Source organism: Capsicum annuum, chromosome 5 (genome assembly GCF_002878395.1).
Source record: "Capsicum annuum cultivar UCD-10X-F1 chromosome 5, UCD10Xv1.1, whole genome shotgun sequence".
Lineage (NCBI taxonomy): Eukaryota > Viridiplantae > Streptophyta > Magnoliopsida > Solanales > Solanaceae > Capsicum > Capsicum annuum.
The window spans coordinates 172,467,776-172,484,399 of NC_061115.1; the positions used below are offsets into that span (position 1 = coordinate 172,467,776).

At 34.8% G+C, this 16,624-nt stretch overlaps 1 pseudogene; it reads right to left on the bottom strand.

The window, feature by feature from the left end:
- Positions 1 to 16,624, bottom strand: part of LOC107872539 — a 29,731-nt pseudogene that overhangs the window by 10,617 nt on the left and 2,490 nt on the right.

Sequence of the window (16,624 nt, forward strand, 5' to 3'; positions counted from 1 at the left end):
TATTTGTGCACTATCAAAGTTTAAGGTCAAAGTTATAATTTGGTGTCAAATTTAGGATCATTTTTATGTATTAACTCTCTCTATATATATGTATGTATGTATGTACTGGATTAGTAATCGGTGAAATACCAAACTATACAAAATTTCATTAAACTATTAAAGCTATTAGCGTGATTGATTAGATAAGTACCAAGGCTTTCGGCTTTTCCATTTAAGCTTTTAGATAATCAGATGAAATGTCATGCAATTCAACAAATAAAAACAATAACATAAGCCTGTGTATGAATAAAGTGAATCATGATTTGAGCTAGACCCTGTGCAGTGGAGAATAACATCAGCATGAATAGATGATCCATCCAAGAAAGTCACTTCACCACTTTCATCAACATGATCAATCTGCAAAACGAAAAGTTCCTAAATCAGCTCCCTTTCTATATCATCCAATGCACAGTCAACAACGTGACTGGAACCTTGGCACAATTGATAAAGTTGTTGCCATGTGACTAGAGGGCCACATATTCGAGTTGTGGAAATAGCCTCTTGCAGAAATAATGTAGTGTAAGACTGCGTACAATAAACTCTTGTGGTCCAACACTCCCCCATCCTCTCCCCCACCCCGCATAGCGAGAGCTTAGTGTACTAGACTATCCTTTGCGCAATCAACGACATTTAAATAATTGTATACCTTTGAATGCTTCCATATATTTGCAGTGTTGAATTTTGAAACTTGAATATCAGAAAATCTTGTTGAAAGATGAACTTGCTTGGCTACCTTAGCTATGTCTGATGTCTCGGCAAATATCAAACCCGCTTGGTCCATCTCCAATTACTACTACAATCTGCATATGAAATCAATTAACAGGACTTGTATATGTAACTTTCTTTTTTTTAAAAAAAAAAAAGAAAATAAAAAAGATTAGTCAAATGCTCTAAAGCTCTCGCTATGTACAGAGACCAGGGAAGGACCAGACCACAAGGTCTATTGTATGCAGTCTTATCTTGCATGTAGGCTGTTTTCACAGTTTAACTCTCTGACCTCCTGATCACATGACAGCAACTTTACCGATTGCTCAAAAGCTCCCTTCATGTGTATGTAACTTTAAAAACTGAAAAAGTAGAAAGTGTATAAAGGGCTTCCTGATCCTTAAATGGCTAAGGTACTCGATAATTGTGGTTATGTATTTATTTTCCAGGCCAATTATTTATACCTTTAGATATTAACAGACAAGAATTAGCTCAAAATACAAGTTAAATCATATCAATTTCTTTCACTATATTGTGAGTGAAGCAAGGCAAAATTGTTTGAGTTAATAAATAGTTGTTGATCATACACGTAAAAGATCCAAACACTTATAATTTAGTTATGATACTATATTTTGATGAAATTATAATAAAATATTACAACTGAAAATTACAAGTGAAAGAAAAAGGAAAAGAATGTCTTCTTTGGCTGAGGCGCGGAAATCTCGCTCTCTTTAAGGAGATTCAAGCCCACTGCAGCAAATGTTTCACCAGTCCAGCAGTAATCTTCTTGACTTGTCTCCTCCAGGATACAACAGCCTTTCTCACAAAGAACAACTTAACAACTCTGGACAAGAGTTGAGTTCAAAGCTCCACAAAAAGAACACCTCCCTTCACTATGAACTCTCTTTTTTACTATCTTTTTTTAACTCTATATTATCTTGTGTATGTATTTCCCAAAACCATGCAAGACTACCTCTATTTATAGGAGACGAAGTCTTCCACGCAATGAATATAAGAATGCATAGGGGTAGTAAAGATGAAATATCAATGGCTTAGTGATTACAAGAGTTATATGAGTTACAAGTCATAAAGTGTAGGATAACGGAGGAATAAAGATAGAAGTTACATGTAACTTATAGTCACATTATACCATTACTAACCAAGTGTTTAAAGGTACAAGAATTACAAAGAAATGGAAGTTGAAGGTTGATAGGAAAACAGCCATGCAAACATGCCAAAAATGAATTAAGGATAAAGAATTATTGGCATCAAATGCCACCAGCAATGAATGGCAGTTTACTGCTGCAGCCCATGAAAATTCCACCACTACTATGATCTTAAAAGACCATGATATTAAGGCATTCAAGTTGAGGTAAAAATGCTCCACAATATGTAATAAACGGATGGACAGAAATGGTGTGAAAAATGCAAAAAGTGCTCCGCTACTTCAAAGCTTTAAAATAATAACTTTAATATTAAAATGCTAAAATCAACAATCCCCCACTCAATTTAATATTAACACAAGAGAGTGTACTAGTTGAAGGAAGAATACCATGCATAATAAAGGTGTGCTTTGCGTTGAACCTCCACTTAGTAAAACAGTAATTTTTACTCCAGAGTCGTAGTGGTCTCAAAGTTGAACTACGACTGCTTAGGGAAAACAAAAAGTTACTGCTTACACATAATAGTCAAAGCATTGACATGAGCTTTATAACCAGTACATTACGGCCTTGTGCTATACCGGTTTTAATGAGTGTCATTTGAGAATGAACTTAATTCTCATAGGAAGCATCCTACCTCCACACTCACATAGGTGAAATCCGTTGAGAGTGCTCCTGTAATTTAGTACCCCACTCATATGAGCTACAAATTTTCATTAAGAGTTTTATAAACTCAACCTCACAATCATTACAGGCAAATGCACTCACACCATCGGGAGGAAAAAATAGTGCATTTTTCACAACAAGTCATCATGTGATTCGTTTTTTTATTGAACCTGGTTATAGGATCTCTAGTCTCCAAGTTGGATTTTCTTACATATGACTCAAGATTCAATAGACTTCAATCCCATCTCCCTCGATGTGCTCCAAACCTTTTCTCTTGCTAAGGCCTTAGTTAACGAATTTATAAGATTATCACAAGATTTGACATGATCAATATTAATGGCACCATTTGTCAAATATGATCTTACATTACTGTGTTTTCTCCGTATAGGTCTGAATTTACCGTTGTAATAAAGGTTTTGAACTCTATCAATTACAGCGGTGCTATCACAACGATTAATATAAGAGGAATTGATTTTTTAAAATATGGTATTTGAAATAATAAATCTCTCAACCAATTCGCTTCCTCACTAGCTGAAGCTAAAGCAATTAGTTCAGCCTCCATGGTAGAGTTAGCAATTATAGTTTGATTTTTAGACATCCAACAAATAGCACCACCACCCAAAATAAAAATATTATCAGTAGTAGATAAGGAATCACCCGATAAAGTGTTCCAATTCGCGTCACAAAAGTCTTCAAGTACAGAAGGATATTTTTTATAGAACAAATCATAATGTTTCGTTCCAATTAAATATCTCGTTACTCTAGTTATAGCATGTCAATTTTCATTGCCTGTTTTGCTAGTAAACCTGCTAAGTACTCCTACTACATATGCAATATCAGGTTTAGTGCAATCAGTCACATATCTCAAACTTCCAACGCTAGCATATTTCTTTTGATTTATTACATCATTTTCACTTTCAACAGGAAACAAGTGAACACTAGAATCAAATGGAGTTACAACACGCTTGCAATCAAGGAAATTATATTTTTTCAATATTTTCTCAACATAATGTGATTGATCAAGAAAAATTCCATCACATGTTCTAGTAATTTTTATTCCTAGAATAATATTTGCCTCACCAAAATCTTTCATGTAAAAATGGCTTCTAACAATATTTTTTGTTTCACCAATAACATTCATGTTAGAGCCAAAGATCAATAAATTATCAACATATAGGCAAATAATAACATGCAAATTATTTCATGACTTATGATATATGCACTTATCACACTCATTTGTTTTAAACCCATTATCAATCATACAAGAATCAAACTTTTTATGCCATTGCTTTGGTGCTTGTTTCAAGCCATATAGGTATTTATTAAGTTTACACACTTTGCTTTCTTGGAAATCCTCAACAAAACATTTAGGTTGTTCCATGTAAATATCCTCATTTAGGTCTCCATTTAAAAGAGTAGTTTTTACATCCATTTGATGAATTTGTAAATCAAAAATTGTCGCAATAGCAACTAAAATTCTATTGGATGTAATTCTAGCTACGGAACAAAAAGTTTAAAAAAATTCTAGGCCTTCTAGTTGTTTAAAATCTTTAGCCACTAGCCTAGCTTTATATTTATCAACAGATCCATCAGGTTTTAGCTTTTTATGTAAGACTCATTTACATTCAATTATTTTAAAAGTCGGTGGTAAATCAACTAGCTTTCAAGTTTTGTTGGAAATTAACGACTCTATTTCATTATTTACAGCCTCTTTTCAAAAAATAGCATCATGTGAAAACAAAGCTTCTTTTAAAGTGATAGGGTCACCAGGACCAAATTTTTTTTCTAATCTAACTCGTTTACTACTTCTTAACTCAAAATCACCATTTTCATTATTTTTCAAAGTAGAAGTAGAAGAACTAGGTAGTGACAAAATATTATTTTTAGTCCTATGACCCCTACTATTTTAGAATCAAAAGGAACTTTATTTTTATGAAAAATAGCATCACCTGATTCTATTATCACATTATCTTCAAGATAAAAAAATCTATAGGTTGTACTATGTGAAGCATAATCAAGAAAAGCACAAGTAGTAATTGTTTTACCCAACTTAGAGATTTTAGGATCCATTAACCTTACATAGGCTAAGCAAACTCAAACTCTTAGATATCCTAAATTTAGCTTATGACCTTTTCACAACTCAAAAGGAGTTAATTTGGTCTTTTTATGAGGCACACGATTCAACACATAACAAGCAGTCAAAAGAATTTCACCCCAAAAAGTTAAAGGTGCACAAGACTCAATTAACATGGCATTAGTTAATTTAACCAAAGTTCTATTCTTCCTTTCCGCTACACCGTTAGATGCACGAGAATAAGGAGGAGTAGTTTCATGAATTATACCTAAAGATCTAACAAAAGAATTGAATTCATGTGACTCATATTCACGACCTCTATCACTTCTTATTCTTTTTATTTTTCTATTAAACTGATTTTCACCTTCATGGAGAAAAGTTTTAAAATTCTCAAATGCATCACTTTTATTTTTCATTAAGTAAACATATGTAAACTTAGAAAAATCATCAATGAAAGTAATAAAATATCTATTTTATCCACGAGTTAAAATTTCACCAAGTTCACAAATATCAGTATGAACTAATTCTAATAATTCAGTTTTTCTTTCAACTTGAAAATGAGATCTTTTGTGATTTTGGCTTTACTACAAGTCTCACATTTTTTAAAGTTCTTTTTTTATTACTGGAATTAATCCTAAACTACTCATGATTCCCACATAACGATCATTTATAAGATACAAATGAGCATGCCAATAATTAGTAGAAGAAAGCATATAAACAGAAGTAGATGTTTTATCCATTTCAACATTTAACTTGAACATACCATCACATGCATACCCCTTTCCCAAAAAAATATTATTCTTAACAATTACGTACTGATCAGATTCAATAATCTGTTTGAAGCCTGCTTTATTAAGAAGAAAACTAGACATCAAATTTTTTTCTCATAGAAGGAGTATAAAGTACATCTTTTAATATTAATAGCCTTCCAGAGGTAAATCTCAACTCGACATCTCCCATTCTAAGTACTTGAGTTGTGTGTGAATCTCCAAACATAATGATTTTAGGCTCCTCAAAATTTGAATATTTTTTAAACCAGTCTTTGTCATAACAGACATGACGATTTACACCAGAGTCAGTCAACCATCCATCAACATTCTTCACCATGTTTATGTCTGTTATCACTGCCATAAATGGTTCTTCGATAACGTTTGCCTGATGTTTAGGCTCACATTTTCAAAATCTGCAAAATCCAGCAATATGTCCACTCTTGCCATAGACAAAGCACGATCTTTTTTGTTGTACATGTTGATTTTTTGCTTGGTTATTTTCATCATTATTGTCCTTAGGATGTCTACTATCATTTTTCTTGATTTTTTTCTTCTTAGGCTTTAAAGTAGTATTTTTGTTAGTTTCAGGGGTAACATTATTAGAAGAAGTTAAATTTACCTTCGGTGTTATGTTGTTCTCTTCTGCTTGCAACAGTGCATCTTGGCCCCTTGCTTCTTCTTCCATGCGGATTCTCATTATCAAAATCTCAAGAGAAGTTTATTTTTACTTGTGGCGCATAGTTTTTTGAAATTCCTTCCATGAAGGTGGAAGTTTATCAATTATGCCACAAATAATAAAGTTATCTCTAATTTTGACTTCCTTAGACCTGAGCTCGCCAAAAATTATTATGAAATGTTGAGCTTGATCTACCACTGATTTTTTGTCCACCATTTGAAAATGAAAAAATCTGCTAGCCGCATATTTTTTCACTCTTGCCTTCTTAGTGTCATACTTACTCTACAAGGCTTTTCAAATTTTCTTTGCACTAGAGTAAGTTCTATCATAATAATCATAAAAATTATTAGATAGCCAATTAAGAAGAAAATACCGACACTTGTAGGAGTCACCATCGTATTTTTCCACTTTCTCTAGAAGAGAAATGAGTTCTTCATCGATCGTGAAAGAGTTATCTACTTTATTTGGGTTCTTCTTTGTTAGAACATAAGAAATGTTAAGACTTAAGTATAAAAGAACTTTATCCTTCCACCTCTTGAAGTGAGTACCGTTGAACCGGAATGGCTTGTTAAGATGTCTCATTTTGACATCCGCAGATTTTTTAGTTGTTGCTATTGAATCTCCTTAAAATTATTGGTGAAATTACAATAAAATATTACAACTGAAAATTACAAGTGAAAAAAAAAATGTCTTCTTCTTCTTCGATTGAGGCGCGGATATCTCACTCTCTATAAGGAGATTCAAGCCCACTGCAGCAAATGTTTCACCAGTTCTGCAGTAATCTTCTTGATTTGCCCCCTCCAGGATACAACAACCTTTCTCACAAAGAACAACTCAATAACTCTGGACAAGAGTTGAGTTCAAAGCTCCACAAAAAGAACACCTCCCTTCAACTAATGAACTCTCTTTCTTAGTATCTTTTTTGAACTCTATATTATCTTGTGTATATATGTCCCAAAACCATGCAATACTACCTCTATTTATAGGAGAGGAAGTCTTCCATGCAATGAATATAAGAATGAATAGGGATAGTAAAGATGAAATATCAATGGCTTAGAGGTTACAAGAGTTACATGAGTTACAAGTCATAAAGTATAGGATAATGGAGGAATAAAGATAGAAGTTACATGTAACTTATAGCCACATTCTACCAAAGGCAAAAGAATTACAAAGAAATGGAAGTTGAAGGTTGATAGAAAAACAGCCATGCGAACGTGCCAAAAATAAATTAAGGATAAAAAATTATTGGCATCAAATGCCACCAGCAATGAATGGCAGTTTACTGCTGCAACCCATGAAACTTCCACAACTACAATGGTCTTAAAAGACCATGATATTAAGGAATTCAAATTGAGGTAAAAATGCATCACATTATGTAATAAACGGATGGACAGTAATGGTGTGAAAAACGCAAAAACAGCTCCACTCCTTCAAAGCATTAAAATAATAACTTTAATATTAAAATGCTAAAACCAACGCTAAAAAAAGTGGATTTTTTACCATCAACTAAATTTCATGGACAAACAATTATTTTAAATTCTTTTTTTGATTCTTTTAAAAGAAAAAAAGAAAAAAACTTCCAAAAACTATGCCAGAATGGGACGTTCAATCATTGTTGAAGCAAAAGATGAATTATTTACCTGGAATATTTGCAAATCTAGGTATCGTATGGTGACCATTACAAATCACTACACAATCAAACACCTCTTCTGAAGTTAACTCATCCGTTCTCCACTGAACAACCCAACGATTTCCTCTAAACTCAATCTGCTCAACTCGTACAACTTCTGTATTGAATCGAATCGTTCTACTGATCCCAAAATCCTCAGCAAACTCATTCAAAAACTTGAGCACTTCTTTATGCTCAGGAAAATTGACTCGTTTTCTATTTTCTGCCTTTCCTAAAAATGAGTAATCACTAAAACCCACGATTTGTCTAGGTAGATTTGTTCGAAGAGATTTGTAAAGACTGCTTGTTAGAACATGCACAACGAAATCAACAATTCTACAGGATCAATATAAGCTACATATAATTTAGATAACATAATCAAAACGAAAATTAGAAAACTTACCTCTTGAAGCTTTCACACAGTTCGTTCAACACCTTATTTGCCAGGTTTGTTGCCTTCTACTATTTTCTGATTAACTTTATTAATCAACCTTGTGTGGGAAAGTACTTTTTTTGGATTAGAGAAGGATGATTGGGTTCTGGAAAAATCGTATGTTTTCTTTCCCAATCACATGCCTCTATTTATTCCCAATTTCAGTTGAAGAAGGAAAGTCAAGAGACAATAACCTTTTGGCCCTTTATTGCAGCCTTAATAGCAAAACGTTTTTGACTTTAATATCATCTTAAAACCATAAAACGCTTTCCATCTTAAATACTGCCGTAATGCCAAAATTAATTTTTAATACACTCATTTTATTCCTTATTTGAGGCGTTCCTAGCTCGGAGAAGATCATCATAGGAGGAGACTTCTATGGGCATATCGGTCCTTTGCCAGTTGGTTATGAAGATATGCATGGAGGCTTTGGTTTTGGGGATAGGAATGATGAGGGAGCTACTCTTTTGAATTTTGTGAGGGCCTTTGAGTTGGTGGTTGTGAATTCCTGCTTTCCGAAGAAGGAGGAGCTTCTGGTTACTTTTCATAGTAGGTTGGCCAAGACCCAAATTGATTTTTCGCTGCTTAATAAGGGGGATAGATCTCTATGTAAGGATTGTAAGGCTATTTCGAGTGAGAACCTTGTGACCCAGCATAGACTTCTGGTGATGGACTTAGTTATTAAGAGGGGCAAAGAGAGTAGGAGTAGGGAGGGCAGGCCTAGAGTTAGGTGGGGTGGCCTGACTCCAGTCAGTGCTTTGGAGATAGGGGAAAGGTTAGAGGGGGTGAGGGCATGGGAGTGTAGGGAGATGTAGATAGTATTGGGATAGGGCTGCAGGTTGCATCAAAGAGGAGGCTAAAGAGGTTTTGGGTGTCTCAAAGGGCAGATCTAGCCGACATCGAGGGGATTGGTAGTGGAATAAAGCAGTCAAGAATAAGGTGGAGAGGAAGAAGATAGATTACACCAAGTTCGTTAAGAGTAAGGATGAAGAGGAGAAATGGGTGAATGGGGAGGAGTATAAATTAGCTAGAAATGAGGCTAAGTAAGTAGTTACGGTGGCTAAGACAATAGCTTTTGAGAGATTATATTCGAGATTAGAGAAGAGAGGTGGGGTAAGGAGGTTGTTTAGGCTTTTTAAAGCTAGAGAGTGAAAGGGTCAAGGTCTAGACCAAGTTAAGTGTATTAAGGGAGAGGATGACAGAATATTGGTGGAGGACGTGTTTATTAAGAAGAGGTGGCATTCGTATTTTCATAAGCTCTTGAATGACGAGGAGGGCAGATGCATTGTGTTAGGGGAGTTTGAGCACACCAAGGAATCTCGCGATTTTGGCTTTTGTCGGCATTTTAGGGTGGATGAGGTATGTGAGGCTCTTCGCAAAATGTGAAGGGATAGGACGATTGGGACCGATGAGATTTTGGTGGACTTTTGAAAGTTCACGAGTGGGTCAGGGTTGAGGTGGCTCACCAATTTGTTTAACAATATTTTCGAGTCCGCTAAGATTCCTGAGGCGTGGAGATAGAGTACGATGATTTATTTATATAAGAACAAGGGAGACATTCAAAATTGCAATAACTACCGTAGTATTAAGTTGTTGAGTCACACGATAAAGATTTAGAGAGGGTGGTGGAGCCGAGGTTAAGGAAGGTAGTGTCTATTTTGGAGAATCAATTTGGATTTATGCCTGGTAGAGCAGTATCGAGAGAGGAAGAGGGATCTTCACATGGTGTTTATCAACTTGGAGAAGCCGTATGACAAAGTCCCTAGAGAGGTTCTTTGGAAATGCTTGGAGGCAAAAGGGGTACCAGTGGCGTACATACGATCGACGAAGGATATGTATGAGGGGGCGAAGACCCAAGTAAGAACGGTGGGAGGAGATTCTGAGCATTTCCTGATCTTGACAGGGTTGCGCTAGGGATCGACTCATAGTCCATTTTTATTCGTCTTGCTGATGCATGTGTTGACGCGGAGTATTCAAGGAGAGGTGCCTTGGTGTATGCTTTTTTTGGATGATGTAGTGTTGATTGATGTAGTCGCGTCGAGGTGTTAATAATAAGTTAGAGGTTTGGAGACAAACCCTGGAATCAAAAAGATTCAGATTGAGTAGGACCAAGCCAGAGTACTTAGAGTGCAGGTTTAGTGACTCGAGGAAGAGGAGGTATGAAGTTGGATTCACAGGTGGTTTGTAAGAGGGATAGTTTTAGGTATCTTAGGTCTATGATTCAGGGGGATGGAGAGATTGATGTGGATATCTCTCACCGTATTGAGGAAGGTTGGATGAAATGGAGGCTTGCTTCGGGGATTTTATGCGATAAGAAGGTGCCCCTCGAGCTTAAAGGAAAATTCTATAAAGCTACGATTCGGCCGGCTGTGTTGTATGGGGAAGAGTGTTGGCCTGTTAAGAACTCTCACGTCTAAAAGTTGTAGGTGGTGTACATGAGGATGTTGCGTTGGATGTGTGGATTCACGAGGGCTGACAGGGTTAGGAATGAGATTATTTGGGGGAGAAGGTGGGAGTGGCATCGGTGGAAAATAAAATGCGGGAAGTGAGGTTGAGATGGTTTGGTTATGTGATGAAAAGGGACATGGATGCCTCTGTTCGTAGGTGTAAGAGGTTGGCCTTAGATGGTTTGAAATAGGGGAGGGGTAGACCGAAGAAGTACTAGAGAGAAGTAATTAGACGTGACATAGAGCAGTTACATCTTTCTAAGGATGCGACCCTTGATAGGAAATTATGGAGAAAAAGCATTAGGGTAGAGGGCTAAGGTAGGTGGTCGAGTCGTAGTCTGTAGTTAGGAGGGTTTAGTGTAGCTTGGCTGGTAGGTTTAAGGGTGAGGGGGGTCCATTGTCTGATTGTGTACTTTATTGTTGTGTTATTTTATTCCCGTTGCATGCTTGATGTTTTTATCCTTTGTCCTTTTGTTTTGAGCCGGGGGTCTATCAGAAACAACCTCTCTACTTCCCTAGAGATAGTGGTATGGACTGCATACATTTTACCCTCCCTAGACCCCACTAGGTGGGAATATACTGGGTTTGTTGTTGTTGTTGTCCTTTTATTCCTTATTTACATAAGATCAGTAAATAAAATGGTATTACTTCTTCTCTTTTTCAAATTTGATTAGCTAATCAGGCATAGTAGGGACCGTAGATTTATTAACTAAGGCTTCTAATTATGATATCAATTCGGTAATGAATGAATTATCATATCATAATAAATTACAAATTATTCCACTAGAAATATGTAATTGCACTCCTCGGTTTAATTTCAAAATCTACCATTACATCTTATTAAACTCCCCATGTTAGAATTACCGACACCAATCAATTAGATTAAATTCTCTAAAAAATTTAACTCATTGATTAATTTAATCCTTTATTTATAATGCTTAACTTATTTCACATGACGGATACAAAATCCACCTGTAAGGTTTTCACGTGAAAACCTATAAGCAACCATAAAGGGGTGTCTTCTATCTCAAGTACGAGACATGGTTCTATCAGCTAATTAATATTCACTACGTGATTTGTCATCATCAACCTATCAGGAATATGTTGACTCACAAAAAGTCACACCTTTTAATAGATTAAAATGACAAAATAAACCACATAGATCATAATAATTATATCAAGATTAAGAGTATATGTACATGTAATGGTTTATAGAAATCTCTTATAAATATTCAGAACATAAATGAATATCTCTAATTGGTCTGTTCAATATATACAAAATGTACTAGCACAAGAAGTTGGAATATTACCACTCCGATAATTAAGATCAAATTATAGTTAATCTTGTGCCACAATCATCAAGATATTTGTCCTACCTCATCTTTGATTGTGAACATTAATTTATTACTTATAAGAATCGACAATTTTAATCTTCCGTTCATAAGTTAAAATACTCCATGCACAAAATTTTCTACTATACAAGTAAAGGACACACATTTTAATGCAATGATCTATTCAAATAAATGTTTTATTAATATAATAAATAGTCTTTACACAGGATGAAAATATAATACTATAACACAAATTACATGGTTAATAGTATATCCTAACAATCTCCCACTTAGACTCATAACTATGAATGTACAATTTTGACACCCATTTCTTCCATGTTCTTATCAAAAATCTTCTGTGTTAAGTCCTTTGTCAATGGGTCTGCCAAATTATTTTTCAACTCAATCTTCAAAACTCTCACATCACGCTTTTGAGTTATATCCCGAATAAAGTGATATTTTCTCTCAATATGCTTACTTCTCTTATGGCTTCGTGGTTATTTTGAGTTTGTAACTGCACCACTATTGTCACAATAAAGTGGTAGTGGTATTTGAACATGAGGAACAACTCCAAGCTCTTTCTGAAAGTTACCGAGCCAAATAGCCTTTTTAGCTGCCTCAGAGGTAGCTACATATTCGGCTTCCATGATGGAATCAGCAACACAGGATTGTTTGATACTTCTCCAAACAATGGCTCCACCTCCTAAAGTAAACACATATCCTAAGGTAGATTTTCTAGAATCTTTATCCGACTAAAAATCTAAATCAGTATACCCAATAGGTACAAGATCCCCGAAGTGAAAAACAAGCATGTAATCCCTAGTCCTTTTAAGGTACTTGATTATATGCTTAACTGCAGTCCAATGTTCTTTCCTAGGATTAGACTGAAATCTGCTAACCATGCCAATAACAAAGCATATATCTAGACTAGTGCGCAGCATAGCATAGATGAGGCCCCCTACAGCAGAAGCATAAGGGACCGCGTTCATTCTCTCTATCTCATCGGTCATTTTGGGCGACTGTTCTTTTGATAGAGCAATTCCATGCCTAAAAGGAAGGAATCCCTTTTTGGAATTTTGCATGCTAAATCTTGCAAGAATAGTATCAATATAAAGTTCTTGATAAGCTTAATATGCTTTATTTATAATTTTGCATAAGCTTGATCCCAAGGATATGAGCCTTTTCTTCCAAGTCTTTTGTATCAAATCATGAGACAGCCACTCCTTAATAAAATTCAACATGCTCACATTATTTCCTATGAAAAAAATGTCATCTACGTACAAAATTAAAAATTCTACTCTGTCTCCATCCCATTTTTTATAAACGCATGACACATTTTCACATTGATCAAAACCAAAAGTCTTAATCGAATTATCAAAACAAGTATTCCATTCTCTAGATGCTTGTTTCAAACCATAAATGGATTTCTTAAGTTTACAAAATTTTTGTTCATTACCACTTTCTATGAAACCTTTTGGTTGTGCCATATAAATACCCTCGTCAAGATTTCCATTTAGGAAACCGTATTGACATCCATTTGCCAAATCTCATAATCATAATGAGCAGCAATAGATAAGAGAATATTAATAGATTTAAGCATAGCTACCGGCGAAAAAGTTTCCTCATAATTAATTTCTTATTTTTGAGTAAACCCTTTCACAAAAAGCCTAGTCTTAAAAGTTTGCACTTTTTCATTCAAACCTCTCTTTTTCTTATAGATCCATCTACATACAATGGGTTTGACTCCCGTTGGTGGTTCTACAGGTTCCCATACTTGATTAGAATACATAGACTCCATTTCAGATTTCATAGCAACAATCCATATGTTAGCATCTTTATCATGTAGTATTTTGGCATAATTAAGAGGTTCTGTGTTAGGCTCCTCAAGGATTCTATATATGATTCTCCCAAGAGCACAAATCGTAAAGGTTTTCTAATAATTCTCCCACTACGATGACTAGTTACTACAGGTTGGAACTAAATTTTGAACACCCTCAATGCCTTCCTGTACTATGACAGGTTCCTCGACATTATCCTGACCGTTTTCCTCCACAATTATAGGCTGCTTGACGTTACTCCCACTACTTTGAGGTAGTGTAATGTTAAGTATTTTCTCTTATGCAACCTCTTGCCTATTGATATTTCTCTCACTACGTGGATGCAATGGTATGTCAACAATAGTTTTTGAAATTTGTTCTTGTGTTTCGTTATTCGTTTTTAATTGCCCAATTCCTGTAAAACAATTTTACTTCTAGGAACGTGGTTCATTAAATAATCCTCTTCAAGAAATCTGGCATTTGTTGAAACAATTACCTTCTGTTCCTTAGGACAATAAAATAAGCCCCCTTTGGTTCTTTTTGGATATCTAATAAAAAAGTACACTTCTGTCCTAGATTCCAACTTATTAGTTTTTCCTTTTAGCATAGGTGATGGACAACCCCAAACCCAAATATGCCATAGGCTAGGCTTGTGCCCACTCCACAATTCAGATGGGGTTAAAGGTATGATTTTGAAGGAACGAAGTTCAGAATATAATTTGCAGTTTCTAATGCACAACCCCAAAATGAAAAAGGCAAATCTGAATAACTTAACATTGATCTAACCATTTTCATAGGAGTTCTAATTTGGCATTCTGCCATACCATTTTATTGTGGTGTTCCCGTAGAAGAATGATGAGATGTAATTCCTGATTCTGATAAGTATTTAATGAATAACAAAGAAAGGTATTCACCACCCCGATCAAATCGTAATGTATGTATATGTTTGTTATGTCGCTTTTCCATTTCCATCTTAAATTCTTTGAACTTTTCAAAGCATTCAAATTTATGATGCAAAAAATAAATGTATCCATATTTCGAGTAATCATCTGTGAAAGTCACAAAATAATCAAAACCACCTCTTTCTTGTATATTCATTGGACCACACACATCAGTATGAATTAATTCTAACTTATTACCGACTCTATTTCCTTTTGAAGGAAAATGTCTCTTAGTCATTTTACTTTCTAAACAGGATTCACAAGTTGGAAGTGCCTCCACTTTCAATGAACTCAAAGGTCCATCAGAAACCAACCATGAGATTCTATTTAAGTTAATATGACCTAGACGTAAGTGTCATAAGTATGTTTCACTCAATTCCGAAATACATTTTCTTTTATGTGATTGATCAACATTATTAAGTTCCATTTTTTGTAGCATATCATGGGAAACATCAAATACAAACAAATTATGTATTCTATGAGAAGAAATAATAAAATACTTATTAAACTTAATAATTATAGAATTATTAGCAAAATAAACATTGTAACCAACATCCATTATTCTTGAAACTGAAAGCAAATTCCTCTTTATAGAAGGTACGTAAAGAACATTATTCAGTCTTAAAACTCTAGAACTACTAAATAAAATAGAAATATTTTCTATAGCTAAGGCTGGTGTTGGTTACCCATTTTCTTGAAACACGTTCAGTTCATTTTTACTTAGGCATCGTGTTTCTTGAAACCCCTACAAGGATGTGCAGATATATTAGTGGCTCCTGAATCTATAGCCCAAAATTGGGTAGAAACAGTCGCTAAGAGCATTTCAACGATATATGAAAAAGAAGTAACTTGTTTCTGCATCTTAGCTATGCAGCAGGGACACTGTTTCTTATAATGACCAGGTTGCTTGCAATGATAGCATTTTCCCTTAGGCTTAGCCACACCACCGATAGTATCTGAAACCTTACGAGGTTTCTTCTTCATTTTTTTTTGCCTTTTGGCTTAAAATTCAAAGACAAAAGTTTGTCAACCATCAACGACACAGGAGGAACTTATTGCTTAATGATAGATTCTGCCGCTTGCAGCTCATTCAATAGTTTTGCAAGAGATAAGTCCATTTTATTCATGTAATAATTGAAGCGGAACTGCTGAAAACTGTCTAACAGAGTCTGTAGGGCTATCTCAACCTAAGACTCCTTATTAATAACCGCCCTAAGAATTTCCATCTCATTCAATAGACTCATAATTTTAAGAATATATTCCTTTACCAAAGTTCCTTCAACCATTTTTGTGGTCAAAAGAGCTTTCATAGCCGTTTTCTTTGCAACACGATTTTACTCACCAAATATCTCTTTGAGAGATTCAAGCATATTATAAGCAATAATCATGGACTGATGTTGATGTTGTAACACATTTGCCATAGAGACAAGAATGTAGCATCTTGACATCTCATCAGCCTTGACCCACTTATAGTAGGCTTTAATCTCGTCATCAGTGGGTTCATCCGACTTAATAGGACATTCATTAACTAGCGCAAATTTAAACCCCTCAACATTAAGACCAATATCGAAATTACATTTCCAGTCCACATAGTTAAGGCCTTCTAATTTATTTTAATTCAGGATAGTTGTTAAGGGATTGAATGAAGACGTGATTAATCTGTTATATAATTAAATTAAAATAGATTATTAGACATGCTATAGAATAATAAAATTCTTTAAAAACACATCACACATATAACCATTCACATAAACAGTTAGAATTGTTAGAAAAACTTAACCATTTAAGCAAATATACATGTAATGTCAGGTATTTTATCTCTTAAACGAAACAGAACCAAATCAGTTGGAGAGTTAAATGTTGATTTAAGTTAGATAAATATCATATTTCATAAGT